Source organism: Aegilops tauschii, chromosome 7 (assembly GCF_002575655.3).
Source record: "Aegilops tauschii subsp. strangulata cultivar AL8/78 chromosome 7, Aet v6.0, whole genome shotgun sequence".
Classification (NCBI taxonomy): domain Eukaryota; kingdom Viridiplantae; phylum Streptophyta; class Magnoliopsida; order Poales; family Poaceae; genus Aegilops; species Aegilops tauschii.
The window spans coordinates 649009838-649025230 of record NC_053041.3 but is presented as its reverse complement, the minus strand read 5'-3'; the positions used below and the strand labels follow the sequence as shown (position 1 = coordinate 649025230).

The 15393-nt window shown below is 41.3% G+C and overlaps 1 pseudogene; it reads right to left on the bottom strand.

The window, feature by feature from the left end:
* Positions 1-3656: 3656 nt before the first annotated feature.
* Positions 3657-6180, bottom strand: LOC109736525 (uncharacterized; annotated as a pseudogene).
* Between the last annotated feature and the right edge of the window lie 9213 nt (positions 6181-15393).

Genomic DNA, 15393 nt, shown 5'->3' with positions numbered 1-15393 from the left:
GAGTAGCGACCACATACGGATCAACGCAGTGGCTCGGAAGATAACCTGCAAAAAATGAATATTTGTTGTTCTGTTAAAAACCAAATCATTTCTGCAGTTCCAGACTGCCCATAATAAAGCACAAACTCCTACGCGAATATGTCTCGCTGTTTCGGGCTCTATCCCGTTAAGCCACGTTCCAAATAACGTGTTGACAGAACTCGGTGGAGTAATATTAAATGCAATATGGACTGTCCGCCATAGGACTTTGGCTAACGGGCAATCAAGAAAAAGGTGTTTGATGGTTTCATCCCGATCACAGAAACTATACCTAGTAGGTCCTGTCCAATTACGCTTTGCCAAATTGTCCTTGGTTAATATTACTTGTTTATGGACAAACCACATAAACACTTTGATTTTCAAAGGAACTTTGACAGCCCAAACATGTTTGGAACTAGGAATCGAGCTTGAATTGATAACATCAACATACATTGATTTAACTGTAAACTCTCCAGACCTAGTAAGCTTCCAGCACAATTTATCGGGTTGTTGAGATAGCTGAACCTCCATAAGTCTACTTACTAGATGGATCCATTCTTCCCAACGATTGCCAACTAGCGTCCTTCTGAACTAAATATTAAGGGGGTTGGATTGAAGTACCGTTGCAACGAATGCCTCACGTCGTTGAACAATACGATATAGAGAGGGGTATTGAATGGCAAGGGGGGTCTCTCCGAGCCAAGTATCCTCCCAGAATCGCGTACTAGCACCGTTGCCAATAATAAACTTTGTCCTATTAAACAAGGTTAATTTGACTTTCATAAGTCCTTTCCAAAAAGGTGAGTCAGTCGGCCTTGTTGTCACCTGTGACAATGTTTTGGAGTGAAGATACTTGCTACGGAGGATCTGCGCCCAAATGGCATCAGTCTCAATCAATAACTTCCACAGCCACTTGCTAAGAAGACATCTGTTCTTGACCTCAAGATTCTCAATACCAAGACCCCCTTGGTCTTTCGGTCGACAGATGATATCCCATTTGGCGAGTCGGTATTTTCTTTTTAATTCATCGCTCTGCCAGAAAAATCGTGATCGATAGAAATCCAGTCTTTTCCTAACTCCAACTGGGACTTCGAAGAACGACAAAAGAAACATAGGCATACTCGTGAGAACCGAGTTAATCGGAATTAATCGGCCTCCGTATGACATGAGCTTGCCCTTCCAGCAACTCAGTTTCTTTTCAAAGCGGTCCTCGATGCACTTCCATTCTCTGTTTGTCAGCTTATGATGGTGGATTGGTATACCTAAGTACGTAAAAGGTAAAGTCCCCAATTCGCACCCAAACAATTGCCGATATGCCTCTTGTTCGTCATTGGCTCTACCAAAGCAGAACAATTCGCTTTTGTGAAAGTTAATCTTTAACCCGGTCAATTGTTCAAATAAGCATAACACTAGCTTATATTTCTCGCTTTGGCCAAGTCATGCTCCATAAAGATGATCGTATCATCGGCGTACTGAAGGATAGACACACCTCCATCAACTAGATGAGGTACCAAGCCACCCACCTGACCAGCCTCCTTAGCCCTTCCTATCAAAATTGCCAACATATCAACTACAATGTTGAACAGGATAGGAGACATCGGATCCCCTTGTCTCAGGCCCTTATGTGTCTGGAAATAATGACCTATGTCGTCATTTACTTTAATTCCAACACTCCCTTTTTGCGTGAACGATTCTACCTGACGTCGCCAGGCTTTATCAAAACCTTTCATACGCAAGGCCTGTTGAAAGAATGGCCATTTGACTTTATCGTACGCTTTCTCGAAATCCACCTTAAAAACAACTCCATCTAATTTTTTCGTGTGAATTTCGCGGAGCGTTTCATGAAGGACCACCACCCCTTCTAGGATGTTTCTGTCCGGCATGAAAGCAGTTTGGGAATGCTGCACCACAGAATGCGCAATCTGTGTGAGCCTATTAGTCCCAACCTTGGTGAAAATTTTGAAACTAACATTGAGGAGGCAGACCGGCCTGAACTGCTCAATTCTCACAGCTTCCGTTTTCTTAGGAAGCAGTGTTATTGTTCCAAAATTTAAATAAAATAACTGAAGCTGTCCAGAGAATAGATCATGGAACATTGGTAACAAATCCCCCTTAATAATATGCCAACACTTTTTATAGAACTCCGCCGGAAATCCATCCGGCCCTGGAGCCTTATTGTTTTTCATCTGCGCAATAGCTTCAAACACCTCTTTCTCCGAGAACGGGGCAACCAAAATATCATTTTCATCAGCAGTGAGTTGAGGCACATCCTGAATCCTGGACTCATCCAGGGACACACAACTATCCTCCGGAGGTCCAAACAACTGCTTATAGTACTCGGTTATGTATAGTTTGAGGTTATCCTGTCCTAAAATAGTTCCTTCATCTTGTTCAAGCTGAAAGATTCTCTTCTTTCTGTGCTTGCCATTAGCGATCAAGTGAAAAAATTGAGTGTTCGCGCCCCCCTGGACAACTTTGCGGACCTTAGCCCGCAACGCCCACTTTAATTCCTCTTCACGGAGAAGCTTTTTCAACCTCATCTCCGCTTCAAGTTTGGCATGAAGCTCCGTGGCTTGCAAAATCGTGGATTCAACTTTTAAATCTAGGGACCGAATAAGTGAAAGGAGCCTTTCCTTTTCAACTTTATAAATCCCACTAAGGTGCTTAGCCCACCCACGTAAGAAACTTCTCAAATGCCTGATCTTATTCTGCCAGCGCTCAACAAAAGTCCTACCTCATGCATCCTTAGCACATTCGCTGGCTATCAGATCCAAGAAGCCTTCACGTTCAAACCATGCCAGCTCGAATGAAAAGGAATTTTTGTTTCCTACGTGGTTTGGCTCACCCGAGTCCACGAATAAAGGCGTGTGATCAGAAATTCCGCGCGAGAGAGCCTGGACCATTACCAAAGGGAATTTATGTTCCCACTCGACGCTCGCTAGGACTCGATCCAGCTTCTCAAACGTCGGGTTTGGCAAAGCATTAGCCCAAGTAATTTTTTTACCGGAAAGCTCTATCTCTCTCAGATCCAAGCTTTCAATAATGGTATTAAACATAAACGACCATCTGCCGTCAAAATTATCATTACTCTTACAACCCCCTTGAGGTTATCAATTATGCTTGCTCTTTGCTGACTTCCTGGACCTCCATCATTGTCAGCTTCTTTCTACGACTGGAGACTGGAGTGGCTGAGCTTCGCTTAGATAGTAGCCGACCTCTTTGTGTGCCTGTCACTTGTTTTGGACTTGTAATAATCTGTGCTTATGGATTTTTGCCCTGTAGTAGATGTTTTGACCATTTTCTTAAAAAATGTATATGTTCCGACATCGGGGCATTAGCAGCTGGTTCCATAAGTGCTCAAACACACTTCTCTCTTTGCCCCGTCCCCCACTTGGCTTGTAAGAACATGTTATTTTTGTGTTAATGCCTTGATCACAACTATCAAGGTTGATCTTTTTTTTACAGAGGAGACAGACTGTCAGGTTGTTTCTGTGATATTAGTCTACAAAATATTCTGTTTAGTTGAGTTGATTTGACACCCTCATCTCGAACCGGGAACATGAAGAAAAACACAAGAATTTACTTGATTGAGCACAAAAATCCTATGGAATGCCATTGTAGGAAAGCACACAAATTCAAAGAATAAAAACTAATGCAATTCGGTTGGACATTGGTCACATCATACAACTACGCACAAGGCAATCTAGCGCACTACAAGCACATATACTTGCAGATTATTGGTGTAAGAAAACAAAGAGCTGCAGCTTATATAGTGGGAACTGGGAAGCAGATAAGTGTCATAAATACAGTCAGGTATGCTTCATCTTGTGCACAACTTTCTGCTGCATGGCATCGATGCAACTGAAGAACGCAAACCGCCAGATCTTGCAGAAGAACAATGCTCCAAACCATACCCAGAAACCGAAGACAGTTCCAGCAATCACCGAGTAGTACAGCCACACCGTTTCATGTTCATGGTCGCCATCAACTGCTTCTGTACTACTCGAATTGTTTGTGCATGGAATGCTCAATGGAGGGCCACAAAGTCCAAGATTATTGCTGTAGATCGATGGGTCCTCAAGTGTTTGGAGCTGACTTCCTGTAGGTATCTCTCCAGACAGAAGGTTGTTGGGAGATTGAGAACGGTAAGGGACGTCAGGTTTGAGACACTAGGAGGAATATGACCTGTTAATTTGTTCCAAGAGAGGTCAAGGGACTCTAATAACTTTAGGTTGCCAATGTCCTTGGGGATACTACCAGATAGGTTATTTCTTGAAATATTCAAAAACTGCATGCCTTTGAGACTTGTTAACTCTGAAGGGATCTCACCGGATAGAGAATTACCAGAGAGATCAATACCAGTCACAAAGGCATGTCTTCCCTTAAAAGTGTACTCCCGTCCCTTCCAAATTATGTCCATGCTGCCATTGTAAAAATAATAATATCTATAGTTGGTAAGTACTATGATGTTTGTTACAACTGGTTGCATCACAAAAGTCTGTCCCATCAAGGAGAAGTTGACCAAACTTTCTGGTATGGAACCTACAAAATTATTTTCAGCAAGATCAAGCAGTTGGAGACGGGGGAGGAGTGATAGCTCCTGCCAAGGAATACTTCCGTAGAACATGTTTGCCCGTAGCATGAGAATCCTCAACGAAGGTTTGCTTTCCCCTATCCATGGAGGAATTACACCGGAAATCTTATTGTTACTGAGATCCAAAACAACAAGGCTTTTTAAGTTCTTCAACACCGCTGGAAAGCAACCTGTGAAGTAGTTGCCTGACAATTGCAGTGACCTTAGTGAAGAGTTGTTGAAAGTTGAGGTTGGAATTTCCCCAGCAAAAGCATTGCCTGACAAATCCAAGGCTTGTAAATCTTTCAAATTCCAGAGGCAACCAGGAAATCTCCAAACAGCTCATTGTTTGATAGATCTAAGAGCTGCAGAAGTGTCAATCCACAAATGGCAGACCGTGATTCTCCCGAGAAGCTGCCATTGTCTTTACCGTTGGCAATCTTGACAACTGGCAACTGCTTGCTGTCAGGATTAGGAATGGTACCCGTAAACTTGTTGCCAGACAAGCTGAGAGCAACAAGATTTACCAGCAAGGAGATAGTTCTAGGAAGCTCACCCTCTAGATGGTTGGAGCTGACGTCAAGGAATTTCAAAGATGTTGCATTACCAATATCTGATGGCATAATTCCAGTAAGGTGATTTTCCCACAAGAACAATGCCTGCAAGTTTCGCATGCTCCCTATCTCCCTTGGGATGCTTCCAGTTAAAAGGTTTCCGGATCCATCAAAAAACTCGAGCTCCTTGCACTTGATGATATGCGATGAGATGCTTCCAGTTAACAAGTTTCCATATACAATGAAACGCTCGAGCTTGGTACAATTTGTAAACATCTCTGACGGGATGCTACCATTGATATTATTTCCATGCATGTGAAAAAATAACAATGTTTGTATCCTGGCAAAAGATGGTGGCAAACTTCCATATAACTGATTCTGTGACAGGATCATGTACTTAAGACTAGTAAGGTTCCCCAGCTCGGGTGGAAGAGTGGAAACCAGACTAGCGTTTTGTATGTGGAGCATATGTAGCAACTGAAGCTGCCCGAGTGATGCTGGGATCGACCCGCCAAGGGGATTGCCGTACAGTACAAGATTCCCCAACCCAGATATCATCCCCAGCTCCTCCGGGATTCCTCCTGTGAGATTATTTGCAGAGAGCCGCAGTGCCTTGAGGTTTTGGAGCCTGGAGAATGAGCGAGGTATGGAGCCAACAAGACTGTTGCTGCCCAAGTCCAGAAAGGCGAGCGTGAGCAACATGGATATGTTTGCCGGGATGGCGCCAGCAAGAATATTTTTGTTGAGTTTGATCTTGGTGAGGTTCCGGAGTGCTGCCGAATACAAGTAATCGAGCGTACCGTTGAGGCCGGCGTTGGGAAGGCTGAGCTCCGTAACGTGTCCGGCAGCGTCACAGGCGACGCCGAACCAAGAGCAGGTGGAATTCGCGGTCGACCATGAGGATAGCGAGTTGGCGCCAACCAAAGTGGACTTCCATCGGAGAAGTGCTTCCGCTTCCGCTTCGGGGTTGGCCGCCTTGGCTGCGCATACTAGCAGGAGAAGTGAGGTATGGAAGAGCTTCTTCAGGGGCGCCATTGAAGTGTTGCTGGGTGAGAAAATGGCAAGGTGCAGAGCATCTCCTTAGACTTAGTTTACATAGATGAAAGAGATTGGTGTGGAAAACTTGGACAATTTTTTGGGTATCCTAATTCTCAGCCTCACAGGTAAGTGACTACTAGTCTGCACTCGATGGTGGATGATGTGTGTAGCTGTGGTTGTGTTAACAGTTCAAGTGCAATTGTACACCACCCAAAACAGCCAGTCCGATGCTCGTCTCTTCAGAAAAGTCTGGACCACAAGAATGTTCGCCCCAGTGGCCAAGATGTCTGAACCGATAATGCGAATAGTCCGATGCCCGATCCACAACTATTTGCCACCATGACCCTAAAAAAAAACTATTTGCCACCATGTATGTCTATTTGTCACCCCAAGTAATAGACATACATGGTGGCAATACTGAATTACAGAAAGTATGACATGCATATATCATATTTTTAGAAAAGAAGGATTACCTCCAGCCTCTGCATCAGAGTGATGCATGCAGCCCTTTTATTAAACCAAGTGCCTCAAAAGTCTGTTATCGAGAACAAGCTCATACAGAGCCGAATAAGAAAGGCTAAAGCGGCGAAAATAGAATGAGATGATTAAAGACCTATCCAGTGAACCAACTCGCTAGCCACTGTAACACCTAGGAATTTTTACCTAGACCGACAATCCGGTGTATATGAACTATAAGCTGTAAAAAATTTAAACCTTGTAAAATAATTTGAATGTTATTTTCTTTCTGAAAAAACTAAATATTCTCTGAAACACCAATACTTTCAAAGTTATGAACATTTTTTAAAGAATATATCATGAAAATGCAAACATTTTTTGGGATTCTCAAACATTTCTTGAAAAAGGGAACAAAATTGAAAATGACGACATTTTTTGAAATTATGAACAATCTTTACAAAAATGTAAACATTTTTGGAAATTGGAGCAAAAATTGAAAATACGAATTCTTTTTGAAATTATGAATATTTTTTTCAAAATGCGCACTTTTTGTAAATTTTCAAGACATTTTTTTGAGTTTGAGAATTGCTTTTGAAAGCATAAACATTGTTTCTTATCAATCAATAAATTTGGCAAAGTTAGAACTTTTGTTTTGGAATTCTTGAACATTTTTTGACTTTGTGAATATAAATAAAAACGTGATAATTACTGAAATTCACCGAACATTTCAAAACTTTGCAAACATGAATACTTGTTCAAATTTCTGAACAAATTTTTAAAGTGGGAATTGTTTTTGAAATTCCCTAACATTTTCTGAATTTTTGAACTCAATATAAAGGCGAACAATTTTGAATTTGTTTAATTTCTAAACTCTTTTTGTAAAAGAAGCGAACAATAGCTGGAAATCTTTTTTTTTTGAATAGTTGAACTAAATTTCCAATCAGGAACATTTTAGAAAAATGATAAAATTTTAAAAATGTAAACATTTTTTTATTTCTTGTAACTTTGTTGAAAAAGAAAACTAAACTTCAAAAAGAAAATAAAATAAAGAAAATAATAAAGGAAATAAAAGGAAAAGAGTAACAGAAAGAAAGGAAAAAATGAAAGAAAAAGAAAAATTAAGGATGAACCAAAAGATGAAAAGGAAAAAATAAACAGGAAAAACAGATAATAGAAAAATGAAAAATAAAAAAGAAATGGTTTAGGAACCTTCTAAAAGGTTCCCAAAACTGAAAAAAGGCTTGCAAGCTTCCCGAAGGTTCCTAAAAACCGGGATCGGTGGGACGCACACCTCACTGTTAAATGGACCGATCCAGTCGATCATTTCAAATACTTGTGCGGCTCGTGGACAATTTGACGCAGAATCGCATTGGACACAATTTAGTGCCCAGAGTGCGAAATCGGCAATCTCATTGGTCATTGGATACAATTTAGCACGTTGAGCGCTAATTAGGAACCAACCAAGTTAGGTGCGGCTATGAGTCGCTTGATGGAAGATAGTAGCCTGGCGACTATATCTCACATTAAGCGAGACGGTACAATGTCTCGCTAAATATTTTTACAGTAACCAGGACGGCCCATTTTCAAAAGTTAATATAAAAACGGAAGGAAAAGGGGAGCACGTAGGCGATCGCTCCCTGCTCTGCTAAAGAATTCAGTGCAACTGTCGAAAATACTAAGCCTACTAAAGGCACAAAAATAGAAGGTAGGTTCAAATCCTTCATGGAATAGGTGTCTCAATTCAAATTTAATATGTCTGTCTACTCAAAAAATATCTTAAAATTCTGATGATATAATTAAGTATATCTACTACTCGAAGAAGAAGCCTGCCACTATCAGTAGAAAGATGACAATAGGGTTTCTCTAAACAACACAAACAAAACTAGTTGTGTGTTGCAGGTTGAATAATCTCCTCTGTAGTAGATGCATAGTCTGTTTGATAAACTAAACATGCCGAAATGAATGAGATGTTGATATACGAAATTGGCAACTATTCAGTAGGAAAAATAATCTCCCCTGCTGGTTGAATTAGTAGTAGCACACCAGAGAGCACAAGGCTAAGCTACTATAGTCGTCAAACATATATTTGTCTAATTATATTCGGTGAGGCAGGTAGGCATAGACCATGTCATGTTTCACAAAAGAATAGGCATACTCCCTCCATTTTTATTTACTCAGGATATTAGATTTGACTGAAGTCAAACTTCATAGAGTTTGTTTATGTTTATTGAAAAATATATGAACATTTACAATAACAAATCTACATGATGTGAAAGTATATTCAATAATGAATCTAATGGTGTTGATTTGTTATTGTATATGTTAATATATTTGTCTATAAACCTTGTCAAAGTTTACAAAAAATGACTTTGACCAAAACTAATATGCAGAGTAAGAGCATAATTGGTTTGATGACAACATTTGGCAAAATCAAAAGTTGTCAAATGTTGGCAACTTCTTGTGAGGTTGACAAAAAAAGTTGGTAGCCAACCAATCACTAGCCAACATTTGGTATTTGTCAAATATTGGCATGCCAACTTTTGGCATCGAACCAATCATGCTCTAAATAAAAAGGGAGGGGGTACGACATTAGTATGAACAAGCTGCCTTCCCTTGACCCTTCCTTTCTTATTTAATATGGTCCTCCATTTACCATTGCAATGTTCCTTGAGCAAGTTAAGTCTATGAAACATGCACCAACTTGTGTCCATCAGTTAGTGGCTACAGGTATTGTATTAGCCGGAGTCTTCCTAATGCTCCAACTTCAACTACGTTACTCGAACCCCGTAGAGTCACCGGACTCCTGCAGCCACCAAACCACAACCACAAACGTCATCGTGATCAACCTCTTTTGTGGAAAAATATCTGAATCTATCAAGTACAAGGGTGTGTCTAGAGCATAGTTGACTGAAAAGTCTCAGTCAAGTGACATCAACGTAGTTGTGGTGTTATGAGTGGCAAGGCTAGATGCCGCAATCGGCGGTGATAAATATTGCAACCAGTGTTGTGAGGAACGACAACATATCCATGGGCTGACTGCTCAAGCTTGGAGGGGACGATGACTTCGTCCCAGCCATCACTGAGCTAGAGGAAAAGATGTGGAAAGAGATTTTTAATGTCACCATGATCAGCAACACAAGCTCTTATACAAATTACCGATTTAGGGCCTTATATCACGGCTAACAAATATTGCAGGGAACTGATTGAACACTAGAGACATGCATGTCACAATTTCCTTCTATTCAGTTCCACAAAAACAAGTGTCACACCACTAGTAGAAAAATGGGCTTTCGTTCGGGCCTGGACAACCCATTAGTCCCAGTTCTTATACGAAGCGGGACCAATGGATGCATTCGTCCCGGTTCGTGAGCCCAGGTGGCCGGCCGGGGCCTTGTGGGCTTTGGTCCCGGTTCGTCTGGACCCATTTGTCCCCGTTCTAGGCACGAACCGGGACCAATGGGCCTTGCTCCTGGCCCACAACCATTGGTCCCGGTTCGTGGCATGAACCGGGACAAATGAGTTGCCTATATATAGCCCACCGCCGGCGAGCAGAGCACTCCACACTGCTCTGTTTTTTGCTGGCCGGCGAGGGGAGGGCATTTGAGTGCTCTAGCTCACCTCCTATGCACATGAGGTGTTCGATGAAATGTCCGAGCCACACTAGTTAATATTTCTTCTCTCGAAACTCGACCTCCGAGCTCCATTTTCACCGAGATTTTTCTAGGTTTAGCGGTCCGTCACGTCCCGTCCCCGTCTTCACCGCCGTCGATTGCCCGCGCCGATCTCGTCACTGGCACCACCGTGGTGAGCCTCTTCTTCTTGTTCTTATCTTCTTTCTGAATGAAAAAAATTCTTACTTCAGATAGATACTTGTCTAATTTTCTTACTTTTATTATTCCTTGTTATTATATAGTGCGATGGTTCTGGTATCCGCCCCCGTCGGTCCTCGTCCTGTCTATGATTCGGATGTGGTACATATTATCTTTTTATAACTATTTGGTTCATTTGTTGTTTATGACAATTATGCCGACCAACGTGACATAGATTTTATTTATGTAGGAGGTGGTTGAACCGGAAATTCCAGCCGACCCTATAGTCGAGAGGTTAAATTTAGTTGAAGAAGAAAACAATTACTTCAAGGAAAAAATAAAAAAAATTGAGGAGGAGAAGATGATATTGGAGTTGCATGTTGCGGATGTCGTCGATGATCACAAGATCAAGATGGATGCAATGCGGTTGGAGATTAGAAAGATTAGAAAATATGTCATTCATACCGAGGCTTGGTATCATTATGCCATTGGATCAATTGTTACCTTAGTTGTGATTATGATCGCATTTGTTGTTGCATTGAAAGGTTTTACATAGTTTCAATGTATGGTTTAACTAGATGCTCTGGAGAGCTATATGTTGTTCAATTTGAACTATGTATGTACTTTGGTTTTAATGTGATGATGAACTACTATTAATTTGGTCACTTATCTATCCATGTTCATTTGTAGTGCTTTTCAATTTCAGGGTCTTATAGCTCAAAAAATCAGTAAATGCATGAAAAATAACAAATGAAGTCAGAAAGGGTTAAAAATTGATGATGTGGCCTTGAATGGTTCATTTTGAACACAGAAAAACTATGGAGTTCAAATAAGTTCAAGAAAATGAAATCCCTTTGTAACAGACGAGTTTCCGTATGAAACCCTGATACTTCGAAAGAGATTGTCCGTTTTGTACACGAAGTTCCAGTTTTTGCCGTAAGCCTCTCTACTTTCTTGCACATGCTATGTGGGTGACATGATGACACCATGCCAACTTTCAACCTTTTCAGAGTTCATATGTAGTGCTTTTCAATTTCAGGGTCTTATAGCTCAAAAAAATTAGTAAATGCATGAAAAATAACAAATGAAGTCAGAAATGGTTGAAAATTGATGATGTGGCTTTGAATGGTGCATTTTGAACACAGAAAAACTATGGAGTTCAAATAAGTTCGAAATGAAATCCCTTTGTAACAGACGAGTTTCCGTATGAAACCCTGATACTTCGAAAGAGATTATCCGTTTTGTACACGAAGTGCATCCAGTTTTTGCCGTAAGCCTCTCTACTTTCTTGCACATGCTATGTGTATGAAATGATGACACCATGCCAACTTTCAACCTTTTCAGAGTTCATTTATAGTGCTTTTCAATTTCAGGGTCTTATAGCTAAAAAAAAATCAGTAAATGCATGAAAAATAACAAATGAAGTCAGAAAGGGTTGAAAATTGATGATGTGGCTTTGAATGGTACATTTTGAACACAAAAAAACTATGGAGTTCAAATAAGTTCAAGAAAACGAAATCCCTTTGTAACAGACGAGTTTCTGTATGAAACCCTGATACTTCGAAAGAGATTGTCCGTTTTGTACACGAAGTGCATCCAGTTTTTGCCGTAAGCTTTGTAAAAGTCATTTGTCGAAGCGGATCGGTCAGGAAGGACTATCAGTGATCGAAGGTTAGCAGAACGACGAGCTGGGAAAACAATTGCCCAGCTCGGCGAACAAGCGAACCAATCGTGCCCCCCGCTCAAGGTGCCTAGCGATAGCGTCGCTAATGATCCGAGGATGGTGCCCGGTTATACCAATCTTGGAGATTACCTGCCCGACGATGTACATTATGATTTCTTGGAGGTGGACGAACACAGATACCAGTACGGGAAGCCTCTCGTCAAAGATGGAAGTCGTCCTCTAACAACGATGATGCGAAGATTCCATGATTTGTAAATGAAAACCTGCAGAGAGTCTGGGGGGCTGAATACTTTGACGCTGAGAGTTAAAGAGGAGCATGACCTTGTTGGAATTGATCAGTTGAATGTTCCATTTGAGGAGTTCTTCGAGTTTTTCAATCAGAAGGCCCTCGATAAATTAACGGTCACTTGCTACTGTCTGTAAGTACTACTTCTGTCATTAAGTCTCTATATATAGGTCAGCTCTTTCATTGCATGTATATATAATTATCCTCACTATATTATGCAGGTTGAAGATCGCCGAATTAAAGAAAAAACAAATCGGTGATATTGGGTTCATTAACACAAATCTCATAGATGCTTATCAGGTCGAAAAACATGCCAGACGCCGAGACCAACTTGCTACGATCGTTGGTATTAAATCAAAACAAAGCTATAATACTCTTTTCTTACAACTTCAAGTGAGTGTTACTGTCTTTTGCATATTCGGTTTCCCTTATTACTCGAGGTTATAGTAATGTAATTGATGAGTTATGCATGCATGCGCATGTTCCACTATATTCTCCTGGAGATTAAGCTTGAGCAGGGACTAGTAACCGTCTTCGACTCGAGAAGAAAAGATCCCCAGGAGTATGCGAACATGACTGAAATGCTTGAGAAGTAAGTTAAATCGATCATTATCGCACCATATCGGCAACTTTGTTCATTTCCTGATATCAAGTAATTTTTTTCTTTGTCTGGCAGGGTTTGGACAAAATTCACCTCAAAAGCTCCGGGACTGCCGAAGAAGCTGCAATTTAAACATCCGAAAGTAAGTACTACTAGCTAGTTCCGCGCATCTCCTAGTGATTCAAGCGCTAGTTTTATCAATACCATTTAGTATGCTTGCTTATCAGTTTGATTGACCTCTATTTCTTGTAAAATGGTTGTGGCAGGAATCCGGGACTAATTACTGTGGATACTACGTTTGCGAGTGCATCCGCCACACGACCTGTGAGCGGGGCTACTCTGACAAACAATATGAAGTGCGTAAGCAATAATATTCACAATTTTATTTTATTACCATCATTTGTGTTGAGTTTCATTCATTCATATATATGTATTAACCCCCTTCTTCAAATTTAGGTGTTTCGGATGCGGGATGAACTCCTAGCACCAGATCGCATGCGAGGAATTCAAGAGGAATTGGCGGCATTCTTTCTTGACCACGTGATCGATAAAGACGGAGAATACCATGTGGATCCTAAGTTCGTATATAATTAGGGGATTATATTGTAAGAGATCTTATTATGTATATATGTAGCCAGTAGCGTCGGATAGATATACGAAAACTTGTTGTTCGACCAATCTCTCGGAGAAGGAGAGGTCGGTATCACTTCTCTCTGTATGCATATGTTCATGACGATCTTCTGTTTCCTTCATTTGCTTACTAGCTAGCGTATCGAGTCTTCTCTATACGTATAGTACGTAGCGTCAACCAAGCACGGAGATAAGAGATGACACTTCTCTCTATTAATTAGCTAGCTAACACAATATATGAAACACCTAAATTAACTTTCTAAAACCCCCAAACCCCCCCCCTCTTCAAAAAAAAAACCCCAGCCCCTGAAATGCTGACGCGTGGATGCCTTTTGGCCCCGGTTGATGTCACCAACCGGGACCAGAGGCCCTCCTACCTGGGCTGGCCGCAGCGGCCACGTGGAGGCCCATCTGTCCCGGTTCGTATAAGAACCGGGACTAAAGGCCTAGGGCATTAGTAATGACCTTTTAGTCCCGGTTCCTAAACCAGGACAAAAGACCCTTACAAACCGAGACAAATGACCCTTTTTCTACTAGTGCACCACTCCACAACACAAGGGAAAAAATCAGGCACTGGAGCTTATATTTCAAGTGAAATGTCAATGATATTCACCGAATTTCAGTAATTTGAGCTGACAACAAAATATTTACCCGATCAAAATTTTTCAGTCATTTCAGTTGTACACAGGAATTCAAATAAATATCAAAACGTTTTAAATAATTTTTCAATTACAATCGAAAGTTTCGATGATTTGTCCGAAATGCAAACCGAACCACCACCACAAATGCCACCATGACCACAAATGCAGAGTCAGACCAAATGCCAATTTCATGCCTTATATCTGTGCTAACAAATATCGTAAGAAATTGGATGAACGCAGGGAACATGATGTATGTCACTTTTTTCCTTTTATTCAGTCACCCAACAACAACAACCTGCTGCGCGACTCGACAGCACACGCTTTCTGACTTCAACGTGAACCAGCACACGCTTTCTGACAAGAAGGTTTTACTTAGCCGCAACGTGAACCAGCACACGCTTCTGGCCTACATGTAAACTAGCTATGTACTCCAAGCGGTCAATCTAACCGAGTTTACAAAATGAATTCCTGCAACAAAAACTCACATGACAGAAACGCACTTAATTAACTTCGTCGTGGTCGGAGGACATCGATCACAGTGCAGCTCTCACCGATTTGTAGGCTACCTCTTAAACAACCTTTGGTTCATCCTAGACGCTGCAGGCGCCGGCTGATTCGTCTTCGATGACTGCTGCTTCGTCTTAGACGGCCCAAACACCGCCTGCTGCGTCTTTGGCAATGCCCGATTCGCCATCTTAGAAGTCATCTTCGTGGGACTACTGCATACCATTAGGGATGTAAGTGACAAATAAATGGTGTCCGTAATCCCGTTTAGTTAGTTTTTGCTAGCTTGATAGTTCATTTTCTTTAAACAAACAAAAAACCTTTTTGAACTATCATATCATAAATGGACTTTAAATAGGATTAACCGGGACCCAGTTGACATCCCTACGTACCATGGCGGGATATTCTTTTTTGGCCAAGCGATGTGAGGTGAGCTGACGACGCGCTTCCTCCGTGGAGAATGGTTTGGTGGCATTGCCGGTGTCCTTTCTGTTTTGGGGGTATATATGTGTATCCAATGCGTTCTTATTGATGGATGGATGTGGTTGGGTCAGTGGTCGTGGTCGTCGCCGCGTTGCTCTTCATATCATCTCCTCCTC